Consider the following 20,506-nt stretch of genomic DNA (forward strand, 5'->3'; position numbering starts at 1 on the left):
CTCAAGTGCTTAGTGATATTGCTCCAAACCCCAGCCACTTTCTGTTGGAAATATGCCCTGGAGGCAATAATAAAATGGTTATTATCATATTTCCCGTTCATGATAAAAGTTTATTTTTCATGCTAGAATTGTATTGATCGGAAACTTAAATACATGTATGAATACATAAAGTACACCGTGTCCCTAGTATGCCTCTACTAGACTGGCTCATTGATCAAAGATGGTTAAGGTTTCGTAACCATAGACATGAGTTGTCATTTGATAACAAGATCACATCATTAGGAGAATGATGTGATGGACTAGACCCAACTGTAAGCTTAGCATGAGATTGTTTAAGTTGTTTCCTATAGCTTTCTTCATGTCAAGTAGCTGTTCCTTCGACCATAAGATCATCTAGCTCCCAGATACCGGAAGAATACCTTGTGTGCTATCAAACATCACTTCGTAACTGGGTGATCATAAAGGTGCTCTACAGGTATCTCCGAAGGTGTCTGTTGAGTTGGCATGAATCAAGATTGGGATTTTTCACTCCGTATGATGGAGATGTATCTTTGGGCCCACTTGATAATACAACATCACAAGAAGCTTGCAAGCAATGTGACTAAGGAGTTAGTCATGGGATCTTGTATTACAGAATGAGTAAAGAGACTTGCCGGTAACAAGATTGAACTAGGTATGAGATAGCGACGATCGAATCTCGGGCAAGTAACATAGCGATGGACAAAGGGGACTGCATACGGGATTAACCGAATCCTTGACATCGTGGTTCAACCGATAAAAGATCTTCATGGAATATGTAGGGAAAAAATGGGTATCCATGTCCCGCTATTGGTTATTGACCGGAGAGGTGTCTCGGTCATGACTACATGATTCCCGAACCCGCAGGGTGATGTCTGCTAGAACTACGTCGGTATTTCCCCAAAGAGGAAGGGATGATGCAGTATAGCAACGCTAGTTATTTCCCTCAGTGATGAGACCAAGGTTATCGAACCAGTAGGAAAACCTCCTAACACCACGTAAACAACCCCTGCACACAAATAACAAATACTCACAACCCGATGTGTTAAAGGGGTTGTCAATCCCTTTCAGGTACGGCGCCTCTCGTAGGCAAGATAATGTGAGATAGTTGTGGTAGATAGGATAGATAGATCATGAAATAAATAAATAGTAGTAAGGTATTTTTGTATGTTTGGTTTAATAGATCTGAAAATAAACACAAAGAAAAATAGATCACAAGGGAAAATATGATGAAAAGAGACCCGGGGGCCATAGTTTTCACTAGTGGCTTCTCTCAAGAAAAATAGCAAACGGTGGGAAAACAATTATTGTTAGGCAATTGATAGAACTTCAAATAATCATGACGATATCTAGGCAATGATCATTATATAGGCATCACGTCCAAGATTAGTAGACCGACTCCTGCCTGAATCTACTACTGTTACTCCACACATCGACCGCTATCCATCATGCATCTAGTGTATTAAGTTCATTGAAAAACGAAGTAATGCAATAAGAACGATGACATGATGTAGACAAGATCTATTTATGTAGAAATAGACCCCATCTTGTTATCCTTAATAGAACCGATACATACATGTTGTTTCGCTTTCTGTCACTGGGATCAAGCACCATAAGATCGAACCCATCACAAAGCACCTCTTCCCATTGCAAGATAAATAGATCAAGTTGGCCAAACAAAACCCAAATATCGGAGAAGAAATATGAGGCTATAATCAATCATGCATATAAGAGATCAAAGAAGACTCAAATAACTTTCATGGATAAAAACATAGATCTGATCATAAACTCAAAGTTCATCGGATCCCAACAAACAGACCACAAAAAGACTTACATCATATGGATCTCCAAGAGACCATTGTATTGATAATCAAGAGAGAGAGGGGAAGCCATCTAGCTACTAACTACGGACCCGTAGGTCTACAAAGAACTACTCACGCATCATCAGAGAGGCACCAATGGACATGATGAACCCCTCTGAGATGGTGTCTAGATTGGATCTGGTGGTTCTGGAACTTACGGTGGCTGAAATTGATTTTCGTCGACTCCCCTAGGGTTTCTGGAATATTGGGGGTATTTATAGAGCAAAGAGGCGTGTGGGAGGCCAACGAGGAGGGCACAACCCAGCGGGGCACGCTTGGGCCCCCAGGCACGCCCTGGTGGGTTGTGCTCCCCTCGGAGCTCCCCTCAGGTGCTTTCCTGTCCCACTGGATGTCTTCTGGTCCAAAAAAATCCTCAAAAAGTTTCACTGCGTTTGGACTCCGTTTGGTATTGATTTCCTTCGATGTAAAAAGCAAGCAGAAAACAACAACTGGCACCGGGCACTATGTCAATAGGTTAGTACCAAAAAATGATATAAAATGACTATAAAATAATGTAAAACATCGAAGAATGATAATATAACAACACGGAACAATAAAAAATTATAGATACGTTGGAGACGTATCAACATCCCCAAGCTTAAATCCTGCTCATCCTCAAGTGGGTAAATGATAAAAGCAGATTTTTTGATGTGGAATGCTGCCTAACATGTTCATCGCATTTTCTTTTCTTTAAAGCATGGGCATTTGGACTTTTATATGGTTCAAAGCAATATTCTAGTTTTGACATGAAGACTTTAATACTCAAGGATGCCAACAAGCAACCATGTCTTTCAAAATATCAACACTATAGCAAGTTCTCCCTAGCCCATTATGCTCAACCATTGATCCATTCATGAAAGACACTCGAATATTAGCTACATCGAATGCTCAAATACGATCATAGTGCCCCTTAGTTGGTGCTTTATAAGAGAAGGTGGAGACTCAAATTCAAAATAAAAATTGCATAAAGTAAAAGAAAGGCCCTTCGCAGAGGGAAGTAAGAATTTCTAGAGGTGCTAGAGCTCAAAGCAAAAATTGAGAGATAAAACAATTTTGGGAGGCATACTTTTCCCACCAACAAATACTACTTAGAGCTCCCAATACTTTCCATGCTAGATACATCATAGGAGGTTCCCAAACAGAAAATAAAGTTTATTTCTTTTTCCACCATTACTTTCACTTTCCATGGCTAACCGTATCCACGGGTGCCCTCCATACCAATACTTTCCAAGGAATTTATTGTTTGATAACATAAAGTAAATTCATTTTTCATTTCCAGTCTAGGCATCCCTAATACCTTTGACGTACTCTCGTGCAATGACAAGTGAATAAACACTCACAGTGAGAATAACACATCTAGCATGGAAAATATTGGCCACCCCTCACCACCTCACGAGCGGTACGAGCACACAAAAGAGAAATTTATTTTGAAAATTAGAGATGGCACATGCAAATTTGCTTAGAACAGCATGGAAATACTGCATATAGGTAGGTATAGTGGACTCATATGGCAAAACTAGTTTAAAGGGTTTTGGATGCACAAGTAGTGATCATACTTAGTGCAAAATGAAGGCTGGCAAAAAGATTGAGATGCGACCAACCAAGAAACAAAAAATCTTGTACCCAAGCATTAAGCATAAGTAACACCGAATAATGCGCCACAAGTAGGATATAAATTTCATTGCCTAACTATTGACTTTCGTGCTTGCATAGGGAATCACAAACCTTAACATCAATATTCTTACTAAAGCACAATTACTCATCAACATGACTCACATATCATATCGTCATAGCTCAAAACCATTACTAAGAATCAAGTTTACATTGTCCAATGATCTTCATGATTTTTTTATTATATCCTCCTTGGATATCTATCACTTTGGGACTTTTTTTATATGTTGCTTTTGATAAGTTCAAACAAATATAAGTGAAGAACATGAGCATAATATTTCTTTCTCTCAAAATAATCTAAGTGAAGCAAGAGAGAATTTCTTAAAAAATTACTAACTCCCAGATAAATCTAAGTGAAGCATGAGAGCATTTCTTCAAAAGTAACAAAGCACACCATGCTCAAAAAGATATAAGTGAAGCACTAGAGCAATTCCAAGGCTCTAAAAATTTAAGTGAGGTATAGGAGCAAGCATAGCATAATTTTTGGCTGTCCCAAAAAGGTGTGTCCAGCAAGGATTCAAGACTTAAAACACAAAGCAAAACCAACAAAGACTCATTTCATACAAGACGCTCCAAGCAAAATTCATAGTATGTGATGAACAAAAATATAGCTTCAAGTAAAATACCGATGGTTGTTAGAAGAAAGAGGGGATGCCACCCGGGGCATCCCCAAGCTTAGTTGCTTGCTAATTCTTGAATTTATCTTGGGGTGCCTCGGGCATCCCCAAACTTAGCCTTTTGCTAATCCTTATTCCTTCATCCATCGTAAGATCACCCAAAACATGAAAACTTCAATTACACAAAACTCAACAAAACCTTCGTGAGATCCGTTAGTATAAGAAAGCAAACCACTACTATAAGTACTGTTGCATCCCATTCATATTTTATTTTTTCATTATATATACTGTATTCCAACTTTTCTATGGCAAAAACTCATCAAATAAAACCAGAGAATCATCAAAACAAGCACACAACGCAAAGAAAATAGAATCTGTCAAAAATAGAACGGTCTGTAGCAATCTGACTACTTCGAATACTTCTGTAACTCCAAAAATTCTGAAAAAGTAGGATGACGTGAATAATTTGTTAATTAATCTTCTGCAAAAATAATCAACTCAAAATCACTGTTCTGATAAAAATGAAAAATAATTTCGTTAGCGCAAAAGTTTCTGTTTTTCAGCAAGATCAAATCAACTCTCACTCAAATCATCCCAATGGCCTTGCTTGGCCCAAACACTAATTTAAACCACAAAAACACATCTAACCAGAGGCATAATTGTGTATTTTATTTAAAACAACAAGAAAACCAAAAGGCAAAAGGATACAAGTTGGGTTGCCTCCCAACGAGCGCTATCATTTTACGCCCCTAGTTAGGCATAATGCGTAGGACCTAAGTTTTATCATATTTATCCTCCAATTCTTTGATCAAACACTTTGAGTTTTTCAAGGATTTTGCATACAAATTTTCAACGAAAGTCCGTCTAGGCACGAGATTGAAAAAATCAATTTTGCAAAGAGGGTCTCTTATAACTTCAATAAAATTGGGATGGATACTAATCATCTTAAGATCCCCTTTATCATTCCTAGAAGGTGCACCCTTGTTTTTAGTGACTTGAGTAGTCATGCTAATTTTTATGGGAGTTTTAGCGGAAGCAAAAGCCGTACCTAGATTAGAAAAAATTTCTTCCAGTTTATCAATCCTAGACGGGCTTTCTTCAATTCTTTCATGAATTATAGTCCCCTTTCCTTTTAACAACTTAAAAACATTGCCCAATTTTGACCCAATTTTAGTAGCATAACTTTGCATTTTTCTATCCAAGTTTTCAGTATGTTCTTCAGTAAGCATTTTCTTTTCGATAGCATCTAATCTTTCCATAACATGCTCAAGGGTAACGATTGTTTCATTGATCATGAGAGGGGGAGAACCCACTAAATTTCCCAAAGCATTAAAAGCATCAAGAGAAGGATACATTAAGAAATTTCCACCGGTAATCGTATGAAGGATGAATCTATACCAAGTGGTGATGCACACATAAAAACAGTGAAGAATAACAGCGGCGGTTTGCTTGCGGATAGATCTATTATGAGCATTGCTAATCCTATACCAAGAATCTTTAAAATTCTCCCCTACCCTTTGTTTAAAGTTAAGAACCTCGTTCTCGGGGTGTACGCAATAGAGGAAGAACTATCCGTAACGGCAATAAGTGGTAAACAAGATTGCACAAAAAACAGATCTGACGAGAAAACGGCGACCGAAAAAGAGGGCGAATAAAAAGGCAAATTTTTGTGAAGTGGGGGAAAGGAAAATGAGAGGCAAATGGAAAATAATGTAAATTGCGAGGAGATGAGATTTGTGATTAGGAACCTGGTTGATGTTGAAGATCCTCGCCGGCAACGACACCAGGAATTCCTTTTGATGCCTCCTAGAACTATGTCGGTATTTCCCAAAAGAGGAATGGATGATGCAGTATAGCAACAGTAGGTATTTCCCTCGGTGATGAGACCAAGGTTATCGAACTAGTAGGAGAACCTCCTAACACCACGTAAACAGCCCTTGTACACAAATAACAAATACTCGCAACCCGACGTGTTAAAGGGGTTGTCAATCCCTTTTGGGCACGGCGCCTCAAGTAGGCAACATAATGTGAGATAGTTGTGGTAGATTGGATAAAGAGATCACAAAATAAATAAATTGCAGCAAGGTATTTTTGTATTTTTGATTTAATAGATCTGAAAGTAAACACAAAGAAAAATAGATCGCAAGGGAAAAATGATGAAAATAGACCCGGGGGCCGTAGGTTTCACTAGTGGCTTCTCTCGAGAAAAATAGCAAACGGTGGGAAAACAATTACTGTTGGGCAATTGATAGAACTTCAAATAATCATGGCGATATCCAGGCAATGATCATTATATAGGCATCACGTCGAAGATTAGTAGACCGACTCCTGCCTGTATCTACTACTATTACTCCACACATCGACCGCTATCCAACATGCATCTAGTGTATTAAGTTCATGGAAAAAAGGATCAATGCAATAAGAACGATGACATGATGTAGACAAGATCTATTTGTGTAGAAATAGACCCCATCTTGTTATCCTTACTAGCAATGATGCATACATGTCATTTCCCTTTCTATCACTGGGATCAAAGACCGTAAGATCAAACCCATGACAAAGCACCTCTTCCCATTGCAAGATAAATAGATCAAGTTGGCCAAACAAAACCCAAATATTGGAGAAGAAATAGGAGGCTATAATCAATCATGCATATAAGAGATCAAATAAGAGTCAAATAACTTTCATGGATAAAAACATAGATCTGATCATAAACTCAAAGTTCATCGGATCCCCACAAAAACACCGCAAAAAGACTTACACCATATGGATCTCCAAGAGACCATTGTATTGATAATCAAGAGAGAGAGAGAGGAAGCCATCTAGCTACTAACTACGGACCCATAGGTCTACAAAGAACTACTCACGCATCATCAGAGAGGCACCAATGGACATGATGAACCCCTCCGAGATGCTGTCTAGATTGGATTTGATGGTTCTGGAATTTGCGGTGGCTAGAATTGATTTTCGTCGACTCCCCTAGGGTTTCTGGAATATTGGGGTAATTATAGATCAAAGAGGTGGTGCGGGAGACCAACAAGGAGGAGACAACCCACCGGGGCGTGCCTTGGTGGGTTGTGCTCCCCACGGAGCTCCCCTCAGGTGTTTTCGTAGCCCACTGGATGTCTTCTGGTCCGAAAAAATCCACAAAAAGTTCACTGCGTTTGGACTCCGTTTGGTATTGATTTCCTACGATGTGAAAAACAAACAGAAAACATCAACTGGCACTGGGCACTATGTCAATAGGTTAGTACCAAAAAATGATATAAAATGACTATAAAATGATTGTAAAACATCGAAGAATGATAATATAACAGCATGGAACGATCAAAAATTATAGATACATTGGAGACGTACCACGGAGTCGCACGCTTAACGTTCGTTGACGCTAGAGTAGTATTCGAATATTTGATGATTGGTAACTGAATGTTGTTTGGTGTCTCAAATGAGATCCCGAACGTCATGAGGAGTCTCGGAATGGTCGGGAGGTAAACATTTATATATGGGAAGTTGTTTTCAGGGTTCCGAAAAAATTCAGTTTTTCAGTATTGTACCAGATGCTTCGAGAAGGTTCCGGAAACTTCCAGAGTAGTCCGAAAGTCCACCTTTGTATGGAAGGGAGGGAGGAGGACTAGGATACCACCTCTTACCCCCTAGGTTGCGCCCTAGGGTTTGGTGGGGATATTCCCCATGCCCTTCCACCTATATATCGAGGGGAGGGGGCGCCCAAAGAGGATATACAAATCCCTTGGCACCCCTCTCTCTCCCGTTTCTCCATAGTTCCACCGCCACATCCCAGCGACGCTTAGAAAAGCGTTGTCGGTGCTCCACCACCACCATCACCACTACGTCATCGTGTTGGTTGTGATCCCATCTACTTCTCCTCTCCTGCTTGCTAGATCAAGAAGGAGGAGACACCATTGAGTCGCATGTGTGCTAAACTCGGAGGTGTTGTCCGTTCGGCACTAGATTGATTGGATCGTGATCGGATGGCAAAGAGTACGACTGCATCAACCACGTTATATATGCTTCCGCTTAGCAATCTACAAGGGTATGTAGATGCTCTCCCCCTCTCGTAGCTATGCATCTCTATGGATAGATCTTGCGTGTGCGTAGAAATATTTTATTTCCATGCAACATTACCCAACAGTGGCACCATGAGCTAGGTCTATGCGTAGATGATATGCACAAGTAGAGCACAAAGGAGTTGTGGGTGGTGATGTTCATATTGCTTACCTCCATTGTCTTATTTCGATTCGGCGGTATTGTGGTATGAAGCAGCTCAGACCAACCTTACATGTCCACGTACATGAGACCAGTTCCACCGACTAACTTGCAACATGTTTTGCATATGGTGGCTGGCAGGTGTCTATCTCTCTCACTTTAGTTGAATCCTATTTGACTACGGCGGTCCTTGTAGGAGGTTAAATAGCAAGTTGATAATCGCCGTTGTGTTTTTGCGTAGGTAAGAATGGTTCTTGCTAGTTGCCCATTGCAGCCACGTAAAACTTGCAAAAACAAAGTAGAGGATGTCTAACTTATTTTTGCAGGGTAGGTTGTGATGTGATATGGTCAAGACGTGATATGATATATGTTGATGTATGAGTTGATCATTGATACGTCTCCATCCTATCTACTTTTCCTAACACTTTTCCTCTTGTTTTAGACTCTAATTTGCATGATTTTAATGAAACTAACCCGGACTGATGTTTTTAGCAAACTGGTGTTGTTTTTGTGCAGAAATGAAAGTTCTCGAATTGGAACGAAACTTTGCGAGGAATTTTTATACGAATAAAGATAATTTCTGGAGCCAAGAACCACCGGAGGGGGGCACCTGGGTGGGCACAACCCACCAGGGCGCCCCCCATTCCAGGCACGCCCAGGTGGGTTGTCCCCACCTGGTGGCCCCACAGACCCTGAAATCGACGCTATAAAATCACATATTTCTAGAAAAATCATGGAGGAAGAATTATCGGGTTTCACGATATAGAGCAGCCACCACCTGCTGTTCTTCATCGGGAGGCCACATCTGGAGTCTGTTTGGGCTCCGGACAGGGGGATCTTCGATCTTCGTCATCACCAACCCTTCTCCATCGCCAATTCGATGATGCTCCCCACCGGGAGTGAGTAATTCCTTCGTAGGCTCGCCGGTCGGTGAGGAGTTGGATGAGATTCATCATGTAATCGAGTTTGTTTTGTTAGGACTTGATCCCTAGTATCCATTATGCTCGGAGATTGATTTTGCTATGACTTTGCCATGCTTAATGCTTGTCACTTTGGGCCCGGGTGCCATGATTTCAGATCTGAACTGTGTTTGTTATCACCATTATATCTATGTTCTAGATCCAATCTTGCAAGTTATAGTCACCTACTACGTGTTATGATCCGGCAACCCCGCAGTGACAATAGTCGAGACACTTCCCGGTGATGACCATAGTTTGAGGAGTTCATGTATTCAACGTGTGTTAATGCTTTGTTCGAGTTCTCTATTAAAGGGAGGCCTTAATATCCCTTAGTTTCCAATAGGACCCCGCTGCCACGGGAGGGTAGGACAAAAGATGTCATCCAAGTTCCTTCCATAAGCATGTATGACTATTTACGGAATACATGCCTACATTATATTTATGAACTGGAGCTAGTGTCGCATCGCCCTAGTTTAAGACTGTTATATGATGAATATCATCCAACAAATCACCGATCCAATGCCTACAATTTTCCTACATATTGATCTTGCTAAGTTACTATTGTTGTTGTTAATATAGTTACTGCTACAAAACTATTGCTATCACTATTATCGTTACCATTGATGTTGCTACTACTATCAAAACTATCATACTACTGTGCTATTGATCACTTTGCTACAGATAATTAATCTCCAGGTGTGGTTGAATTGACAACTCAGCTGCTAATATTGCAAATATTCTTTGGCTCCCCTTGTGTCGAATCAATAAATTTGGGTTGAATACTCTACCCTCAAAAACTGTTGCAATCCCCTATAGTTGTGGGTTATCAAGACCTTTTTCTAGCGTTGTTGCCAGGGAACATAGCTATATTTATGGAGTCACTTGGGATTATTATCAAATTATCACTTTGAAGAATCTGAAGGATGCTAAGACTAAGATTTTTCCTTCTAAGACAAGGGGAGGTAAGGAACTGCCATCCAGCTCCGCTTTAGATCCACCTTCTGTTATAAGTATAGACTTGCAACACCACCACATGCTGTTAATCCTGATATGTCGCAAGTTATTGATGATGCTACTTCTTCTATGAATGATATTTACGATGACGCTAGTACCTTGCTCGATGATAATGTGCCACTAGGTGAATTTCTTGATGAACAACTTGCTAGAACTAGAGCTTTTGAGAATGTTGAAACTCATGAAGAACTTGAAACTGAAAATCTTGAAACACCTATTAGAACTAGCCCTCCTAGATATGAATTGCCAAAGGTACCACAAGGTTATGTTATGAATGAGGAGGCAACTAGGGATATTCTTGCTTGTAAGGACAGAGATGATCTAGAAAAATTATTATGCAAGTATAAAGAAAACACTCTGAATGCTAAAATGAAATGTGATCCTTAGTTTGCTACTTCACCTATCTTTGTTGATGATAAGGATTATGAATTTTCTGTCGACCCAGAGTTTGATTACTTTGGTTGAATCTGATCCTTAACATGGTTATGAAACTGAAACTATTGTGGCACATCTTACTAAGTTGAATGACATAGCCACCCTTTTTCTAATGATGAGCAAATTCACTATTATTATATTCTCAAATTATTTCCGTTCTCATTAAAGGGTGATGCTAAAGCTTGGTACAATACTCTTGCTCCTGGTTGTGTCCTTTAGTCCACAGGACATGGTTTATTACTTCTCTGAAAAATATTTCCTTGCTCATAAGAAACAAGCTCCCTTATGGGAAATATTTAACTTTGTGAAAATTGAAGAAGAGAGTCTCCCACAAGCTTGGGGAGGATTCTCCAATTGCTTAATGATTCGCCTCGTCATCCTCTTAAGAAAATTGAAATACTTGATATCTTCTATAATGGACTAACCGATGCTTCTAGGGATTTCCTAGATAGTTGTGCTGGTTGTGTTTTCAAGGAACGGACTATTGGGCAAGCCTAAGAATTATTGAATAACATATAGAAAAATTATGATGATTGGACTCTTCCTGGACAAACGCCTAAACCCACTCCAAAGAAAAGGGTTATCTGATAACCCACAAGTATAGGGGATCGCAGCAGTTTTCGAGGCTAGGTATTTAACTCAAATTTATAGATTGAACACAAGGGGAGCCAAAGAATATTTGAAGGTATTAGCAGCTGACTGTCAATTCAACCACACCTGGAGATTAATTATCTACAGCAAAGTGATCAATAGCAAAGTAGTATGATAGTTTTGATGATAGTAGCAGTAGTAACTATAATGGTAATAGTGATAGCAGTGATATTGTAGCAGTAACGATAGCAGTAGCAACGGTAGTAACATAGCGAGAACGGTACAAGATAAATTCCTAAGCATTGGATCAGTGACTTGTTGGATGATATTCATCATGTGACAGTTATAACCTAGGGCAAAACGGCACTAGCTCCAGTTCATCAATATAATGTAGGCATGTATTCCATAAATAGTCATACGTGCTTTATTAAAAGAACTTGCATGACATCTTTTATCCTACCCTCCCGTGACAGCGGGGTCCATATTAGAAACTAAGAGATATTAAGGCCTCATTTTAATAGAGAACCGGAACAAAGCATTAACACATAGTGAATACATGAACTCCTCAAACTACGATCATCACTGAGAGTGGGCCAGGTTGTTGTCACTCCGGGGTTGTCGGATCATAACCGTAGTAGGTGACTATAACTTGCAAGATCGGATCTAAGACATGGATAAAATGATGAATTCATGAACGGTTCAGATATGAAATCATAGCACCCAGGCCCAAAGGGACAAGCATTAAGGATAGCAAAGTCATAGGAACATCAATCTAAGAACATAGTGGATACTAGGGATCAGGCCCTAACAAAACTAACTCGATTACATGATGAATCTCATCCAACTCCTCATCGACCAGTGAGCCTACGAAGGAATTACTCACTCCCGGTGGGGAGCATCGTGGAATTGGCGATGGAGATGGGTTGGTGATGATGAAGAATGAAGACCCCCCTCTCTGGAGCCCCAAACGGACTCCAGATCTGCCCTCCCGAGGAAGAACAGGGCTTGGCGGCGGCTCCGTCTCGTGGATCGTGATAATTCTTTCTCCCTAATTTTTTCTGGAATAATGTGATTTTATAGTGTCCGGGGGATCATCAACGGGGCCACCACCCACCTGGGCGCGCAAGGAGACGGGGGCGTGCCCTGGTGGGTTGTGCCCACCCAGGGGCCCCTCTCTGGTGGGTCTTGGCTCCAAAAATCCTCTTTTATTCCATAAAAATTCCTCGCAAAGTTTTGTTCCATTCAGAGAACTTTTATTTCAGCACAAAAATAACACCATGGTAGTTCTGCTGAAAACAGCGTCAGTCCGGGGTTAGTTTCATTCAAATCATGCAAATTAGAGTTCAAAACAAGAGGAAAAGCATGAGAAAAAGTCGATACGTTGGAGACGTATCAACTCCCCCAAGCTTAAACCTTTGCTTGTCCTCAAGCAATTCAGTTGATAAACTGAAAGTGAGAAAGAAAAACTTTTACGAACTCTTTTGCTCTTGTTTGCATAAATAAGCTTAAACAACACCCAGGTTTTCAGCCAACATTATAACTAACCATGTCAACAATAACATTTAAAGATTATAATGACTCATATCAATGACATAATCAGCCAGCGAGCAATAATAAAATATCTCAAACAGCAACACGTTGTCAAAACAACCATGATATAATATGACAATAGTGGTATCTCGCTAGCCCTTTCTGAGACCGCAAAACATAAATGCAGAGCACCTCCAAAGTTCAAGCAGCGACTAAACATTGTAATTCATGGTAGAAAAGATCCAGTCATGATGCACCCAACATTAGCTACACATAATGCATAAATCATGACAGTTGTGCTCTACTCAGTTTCTGGCGCTTGTTTTAGAATGTTGTGACACAGCATAAAAGTAAATAGATAGTCCCTTCGCAGAGGGAAGCAGTGATTTGCAGAGGTGCAGAGCTCAATTTTTAAAACAGAGATAAATGATATTTTGAGACATGCACCCTTCTTATTCACTTCACGACCATCAGTTATCAATATCTTACATGCTAACCACGCTAGTGGCGGTTCCCAAGCGAAAATGTGAAGGTTTTGACTCCATTGGGAGTTTTTGTTTGATTATTTCAGAGATGAACTCTTTTTCATGTTTGTAGTTTTGGATTGGGCATCCCTATTACCGCCCATTTTCTCGTGCGATGGCGAATGAATAAACACTCGACCTGAGAATAACCCGCTTAGCATTGAAGATACTGACCACCTCCTGTTGTTCCACGAACAATCCAGGCACACAAAAAGGATAATTTTTAGAAGTTTTTAGAGGTGGCACATGCAAATTTACTTAGGGCGGCAGGGTAATACCGCATATAGGTACATATGGTGGACTCATCTGGAATAACTTTGGGTTTAAGGTTTTTGATGTACAAGTAGAGTTCCCACTTAGTATAGGCGAAGGCTAGCAATTAAGATTGAGAATCGGCCAGCTAGAGAGAAACAACGATCATAACCATGCATTATGCATAAGTAACATTGGACACTAGCATGAGTAGGATATGAACACCATGAACATAAATATCATAGAGGCTATGTTGGTTTTGATTCAACTACATGCATGAACATGTGCCAAGTCAAGCCACTCAAACATTCAGAGCAGGATACCATATCATCATACTACATCACAATCATTTTAACGCTACGTTGATATCCAAGATAAATCATTATCAACTCCCAGCTACTTATGCATGGCATGAGAAACTATAATCTCTAATTGTCATTGCAAACATGTTTAATCATAATGGGCTGAATCATGGATACTAGGTTAAACATATTTACAAAAACAGAACAAGTCGAGTTCATACCAGTTTCTCCCTGCCACGGCCAGTTCATCGATGTCGTCATTATTGCCTTTCACTTGCACGACCGAACGATATGAAAATAATAATAGTGCAAGAGTGCCATGGACTAAGCTGGAATCTGCAAGACCTTTTATACAACAAGAGAAGACAGGGTAAAATGTGCTCTTATTAGTTCAACAATTATTCATATGAGAGCCACTCAACATTTTCATCGTGGTCTTCTCCTTGGTAAGACTCGAATAAAAAGAAAATAAGTTCAGAGAAACACACTGAAATATTTTTGGAGTTTTTGATTTTCTTAAACAAGCAAATAAAAGGGGAAAGCAAAAATGAGAAAAACTATTTACACGGGAAAGCTCCCAACAAGCAAAAGAAGAACAAGGAAAACTTTTTGGATTTTATTTTCAATACTACTGCTAAGCATGCATAGAAAGTAAATTGCTACAACTATTTTTTTTTGGTTTTTCTAAAGTTTTTCAAACACACAAGAAGAAAGCAAGAAATAAATCTAAGCATGGATGATACAATGAAAAACTGTGAACACCGACAAATGAAATATGTGGGCATGAATATAATGTCGGTGAGAAACACGTACTCCCCCAAGCTTAGGCTTTTGTCCTAAGTTGGTAATCGGTCAGTAGCCTGGAGGGTAGAAGTCTGCGTGGAAGCTCACAGAGGCTCTCGGTGCTGATGCCTCGGCATGTCGTGCTGCCACCACTGTTGTGTTATGAGCTCGGGCCTCGCTCTCAAGAACAAATTATCTCCCCTTGTTGTGATAGTCAAAAAGAGCAGGCACAGGCAAATGTGTATGCACAATAGAGGTTTGGTTAAACAACAAATTATAAGCGAAGTCATGAATTTTTCCTTTGAGGATCTTATGATCTTTTAAGGTATCGAAGTCTAAATACTGCATGGGTAGGATAGGTCAAAGGGTAAAGGTGAAACACCCAGCTCTCGTGCCAAACGTGTGGCATGAATTCCCCCATAGAACCAGACACCGTTAGCATTATTCTGAAGTCTACATGCAACAATCGCCCCAAGGTTATAGTTCCATTCACAAGTGAGAGTGGTGTGAATGAGGCTCAAGTCTGGCGCACAAAGTGTGCTACAGTCTTGCTTGCCTACTATGCATTTCCCATTAAATAATGCAAAATACTGAATTGTGGGAAAGTGGATGCTCTTTATTCTGCCCTGTGTCACTCCCCTATTTTCACCGTAACAAAGGCTAGTCAAGAAGGACTCGTACTCAGCCTTCGATGGTTCATCAAGCGAACCCCAATATGGCAGTTTGCAATGGTAAGCAAACTTCTCTAGTGAGATGGTGAATGGATTATCATAAAGCATAAAAGACACCCTAGACTCACGAGGGAAAAATGTAAATCTTTTGACAAATGTCTCAATGAGAAGTTGGTGTTGTTCACACTTATCTGAAAGGTAGGGACCAAGGCCAGCATTGTGAAGATATTGCTCAAATTCCTCCTTAATGCCCACACGCACCATATATTCATCGCAAGGCCATAAGCATGTTTTGGTGGCGGCATCGCGCGTGGAACTTTCACTTGGTTCCACATAAGATCGGCGAGCAGAATTGTCACTAGAGGATGCCCACGAGGATCGTCTCTTTGAGGATCTCCTCCCAAATAGGTTCATCATGTCCGCGTACAATTTTATGAAAATAAAATTTTTGAGGTGACAAAAATTTGTCAACAAAACTTCACAAGATTGATAGAAACTACTCCTAGGGATACATAGAGGCCATAGCAAGCATTCGAACTACTTAGAACACTAAGAATTCATCATGCAAGCTCATCTACAGCAGCACCAAGAGTAGCAAATTATTCAAAGTATAAACCATTAACACAAAAACTAATTGGACAAATGGTGGAGTCACATACCAAGCAACAATCCCCTGAAACAGTTTCGGAAACGGAGCTTCGACCTAAGAGATCAAAATCTGCGGGTTTGAGCTCAAGAATACGGGAGTGAGAGCAGTGGGGATTTTTTTCTGGAGGTAAGTGATGATGTGGGCTAAAGAGGTAAGTGAGGGGGCCCACGTGGGGACCACAACGCACCAGGGCGCGCCTGGGGGTCCTAGCGCGCCCAGGTGGGTTGTGCCCACCTGGTGCACCTCCCTCTGGTATTATTTGCACCAAAAATTCTTAAATATTCAGAAAAAAATCATATCAGGTTTTCAAAGCATTCTAAGAACTTTTATTTTTGGGCCATTGTTTATTGCACGACAAATTCAAAAAACAAAAAAATATCATTTTATTTTATTTAACTAATAAAACAGAAAACAAAAGGTAGGGACAGAAGGTAGTGCTTACTAAATTCATCAACTTCATACCGTTCAAAATGATTCATTAATAAGCAGGTCTTATTAACAACCACTTTCGATTAGCATGAAACCAAAGAACTTTCGTAAATCACTAAGTTACCTCAATGGGGATATGAATTTCCCCAACAATAAGCATTTCATATTTCTTTTTGACAGTAGGTAGAGGTATTTGAAAACTTCCAATAGTGATTGTCGGAGATTTTTCAATAACATTAATACCATTCACTTGGAATTGTTTCTTCGGAAAGTGCATCGTATGCTCATTACCAATAATATGAAAAGTGACCGTGCTTTTATTGCAATCAATAACAGCCCCTGCAGTATTCAAGAAGGGTCTACCAAGGATAATAGACATGTTGTCGTCCTCGGGCATCTCAAGTATAACAAAGTCAATCAAAATAGTAACATTAGCAACAACAACGGGCACATCCCCACAGATAGCAATAGGTATGGCAGTTGATTTGTCAGCCATTTGCAAAGATATTTCAGTAGGTGTGAGCTTATTCAGATCAAGGCTTCTATATAAAGAGAAAGGTAGAACACTAACAACAGCTCCTAAATCACACAAAGCAGTTTTCACATAATTCTTTTTGATAGAGCAAAGTATAGTTGGTATAGACGGATCTCCATGTGTTTTAGGTACTCCATCTTTGAAAGTATAATTAGCAAGCATAGTGGAGATTTTAGCTTCCGATATTTTTCTCTTATTTGTGATGATGTCTTTCATATACTTTGCATAAGGAGGCATTTTCAAGATGTCAGTCAAGCGAGTACGCAAAAAGACTGGCCTCAGCATTTCAGCAAAGCGTTCAAATTCTTCGTCATCATTCTTTTTAGTTGACTTGGGTGGAAAAGGGATAGGTTTTTGAACCCATGGTTCTCTTTCTTTACCGTGTTTTCTAGCAACAAAGTCTCTTTTATCATATCTTTTATTCTTAGGTTGTGGGTTGTCAAGATCAACAGGTGGTTCTATCTCCCATCATTATCTGGTTCCTTATCACTATTTGGTTGAGTGTCTTCATGAACCTCATCATTATCTTTTTCATTATCACTAGGTGGATTTTCGTTACTAGATTGAGTTTCAGCATCAGAGATAGAAGTTTCATTTGCATTATCAGGAGGTTTGTCTATTTCAAGTTCACTAGAAGCATGCAAAGTCCTATCATTTTTCTTTTTTCTTTTCTTTTTAGAAGGACTAGGTGCATTAGAATTAGCTCTTTGTGAATCTTGTTCAATTCTTTTTGGGTGTCCCTCAGGATAAAGTGGTTCCTGAGTCATTTTACCTCCTCTAGTTGCAACTCTAACAGCAAAATCATGTATATTATGATCATTTCATCAAGTAATTCTCTTTGTGATTTAGCAACTTGTTCTAACTAGGTTTGAACCATAGAAGCATGTTCTCCAACACCTCTAACATCATTTGAGATTCTAAATAACAAGTCACTCAATTGAGCAATCATATTAGAATTGTATTTCAATTGTTTCATAACATTTGCATTGAAGTGATCTTTCTTTCTAATGTAATTGTCAAACACACAAAGGCATTAACTAGGATGTTTATTATGAGGATCATCACTATTATTGAATTTCGTTAAAGATTTTTACCTCTACCACCTTGGGTGGTGGTGGTGCTTCAAGCCCATGTATTTCTTCAATAGGTGGTAAATTTTTAACATCCTTGGCCTTAATACCTTTTTCCTTCATAGATTTCTTCGCCTCTTGCATATCTTCAGGACTGAGATATAAGATACCCCTCTTCTTCGGAGTGGATTTAGGCGGTGGTTCAGGAACAATCCATTCATCATAATTTTTCAATATGTTATTCCATAATTCTTCAGCTTGAACAATAGTTCGTTCCCTGAAAACACAACCAGCAAAACTATCTAGGAAGTCCCTAGAAGCATAAGTTAGTCCATTATAGAAGATATCAAGTATTTCATTTTTCTTAAGAGGATGATCAGGCAAAGCATTAAGTAACTGGCAAATCATCCCCCAAGCTTGTGGGAGACTCTCTTCTTTAGTTTGAACAAAGTTAAATATTTCCTGTAAGGCAACTTGTTTCTTATGAGCGGAAAAATATTTTTCAGAGAAGTAGTAAATCATATCCTGGGGACTACGCACACAACCAGGAGCAAGAGTATTGTACCAAGCTTTAGCATCACCCTTTAATGAGAAAGGAAATAATTTAAGAATAAAGTAGTTTTCTCATCATGAGTAAAAAGGGTGGCTATATCATTCAACTTAGTAAGATTTGCCACAACGGTTTTCAGTTTCATAACCATGGAAAGGATCAGATTCAACCAAAGTAATTAACTCTGGGTCGACAGAGTATTCATAATCCTTATCAGCAATAGCAATAGGTGAAGTGGGAAACTTAGGATCACATTTCATTCTAGAATTTAGAGTTTTTCTTTATACTTGTGTAATAATTTCTCTAGATCATCTGTATCCTTACAAGCAAGAATATCTCTAGTTGCCTACTCATAACATAGACTTCCGGTACCTTAGGCAATTCATATCTAGGAGGGCTAGCTCTAGCAAGTGTTTCAGGAGTTTCAGTTTCAAGCTCATCATCAGATTCAACAACATCATGTTGTATTACTCTAGCAATTTGTTCATCAAGAAATTCACCAAGTGGCACATCATCATTATCAAGCATGGTACTAGCATCATCAAAAGCATCATCAATAACTTGCGACATATCAGAATTAATAGCATGTGGTGGTGGTGCAAGTTTACTCATAATAGAAGGTGAATCTAAAGCAGAACTGGATGACAGTTCCTTACCTCCCCTCGTCCTTGAGGGAAATATCTTAGTCTTTGGATCCTTCAGATTCTTCATAGTGATAAATTGATAATAATCCCAAGTGACTCACCAAATATAGCTATGCTCCCCGGCAACGGCGCTAGAAAAAGGTCTTGATAACCCACAAGTATAGGGGATTGCACCAGTTTTCGAGGGTAAGTATTCAACCCAAATTTATAGATTCGACACAAGGGGAGCCAAAGAATATTTGAAGGTATTAGCAGCTGAGTTGTCAATTCAACCACACCTGGAGATTGATTATCTGCAACAAAGTGATCAGAAGCAAAGTAGTATGATAGTTTTGATGATAGCAGCAGTAGTAACAGTAACGGTAACAGTGAGAGCAGTGATATTGTAGCAGTAACGATAGCAGTAGCAATGGTAGTAACTTAGCAAGAACAATATAAGATAAATTCGTAGGCATTGGATTGGTGACTTGTTGGATGATATTCATCATGTGACAGTTATAACCTAGGGCGATACGACACTAGCTCCAGTTCATCGATATAACGTAGGCATGTATTCCATAAATAGTCATACGTGCTTTATTAAAAGAACTTGCACGACATCTTTTGTCCTACCCTCCCGTGGCAGCGGGGTCCATATTGGAAACTAACGGCTATTAAGGCCTCCTTTTAATAGAGAACCGGGACAAAGCATTAACACATAGTGAATACATGAACTCCTCAAACTACGGTCATCACCGAGAGTGGGCCCGGTTGTTGTCACTCCAGGGTTGTCGGATCATAACCGTAGTAGGTGACTATAACTTGCAAGATCGGATCTAAACATGGATATAATGATTTATTCATAAACGGTTCAGATATGAAATCATGGCACCCGGCCCCAAAGTGACAAGCATTAAGCATAGCAAAGTCATAGCAACATCAATCTAAGAACATAGTGGACACTAGGGATCAGGCCCTAACAAAACTAACTCGATTACATGATGAATCTCATCCAACTCCTCACCAACCAGCGAGCCTACGAAGGAATTACTCACTCCCGGTGGGGAGCATCATGGAATTGGTGATGAAGATGGGTTGGTGATGACGAAGAACGAAGATCCCCCTCTCCGGAGCCCCAAACGGACTCCATATCTGCCCTCCCGAGGAAGAACAGGGCTTGGCGGCGGCTCCTTCTCG

Source organism: Triticum aestivum, chromosome 1B (genome assembly GCF_018294505.1).
Source record: "Triticum aestivum cultivar Chinese Spring chromosome 1B, IWGSC CS RefSeq v2.1, whole genome shotgun sequence".
NCBI classification, from domain to species: Eukaryota; Viridiplantae; Streptophyta; class Magnoliopsida; order Poales; family Poaceae; genus Triticum; species Triticum aestivum.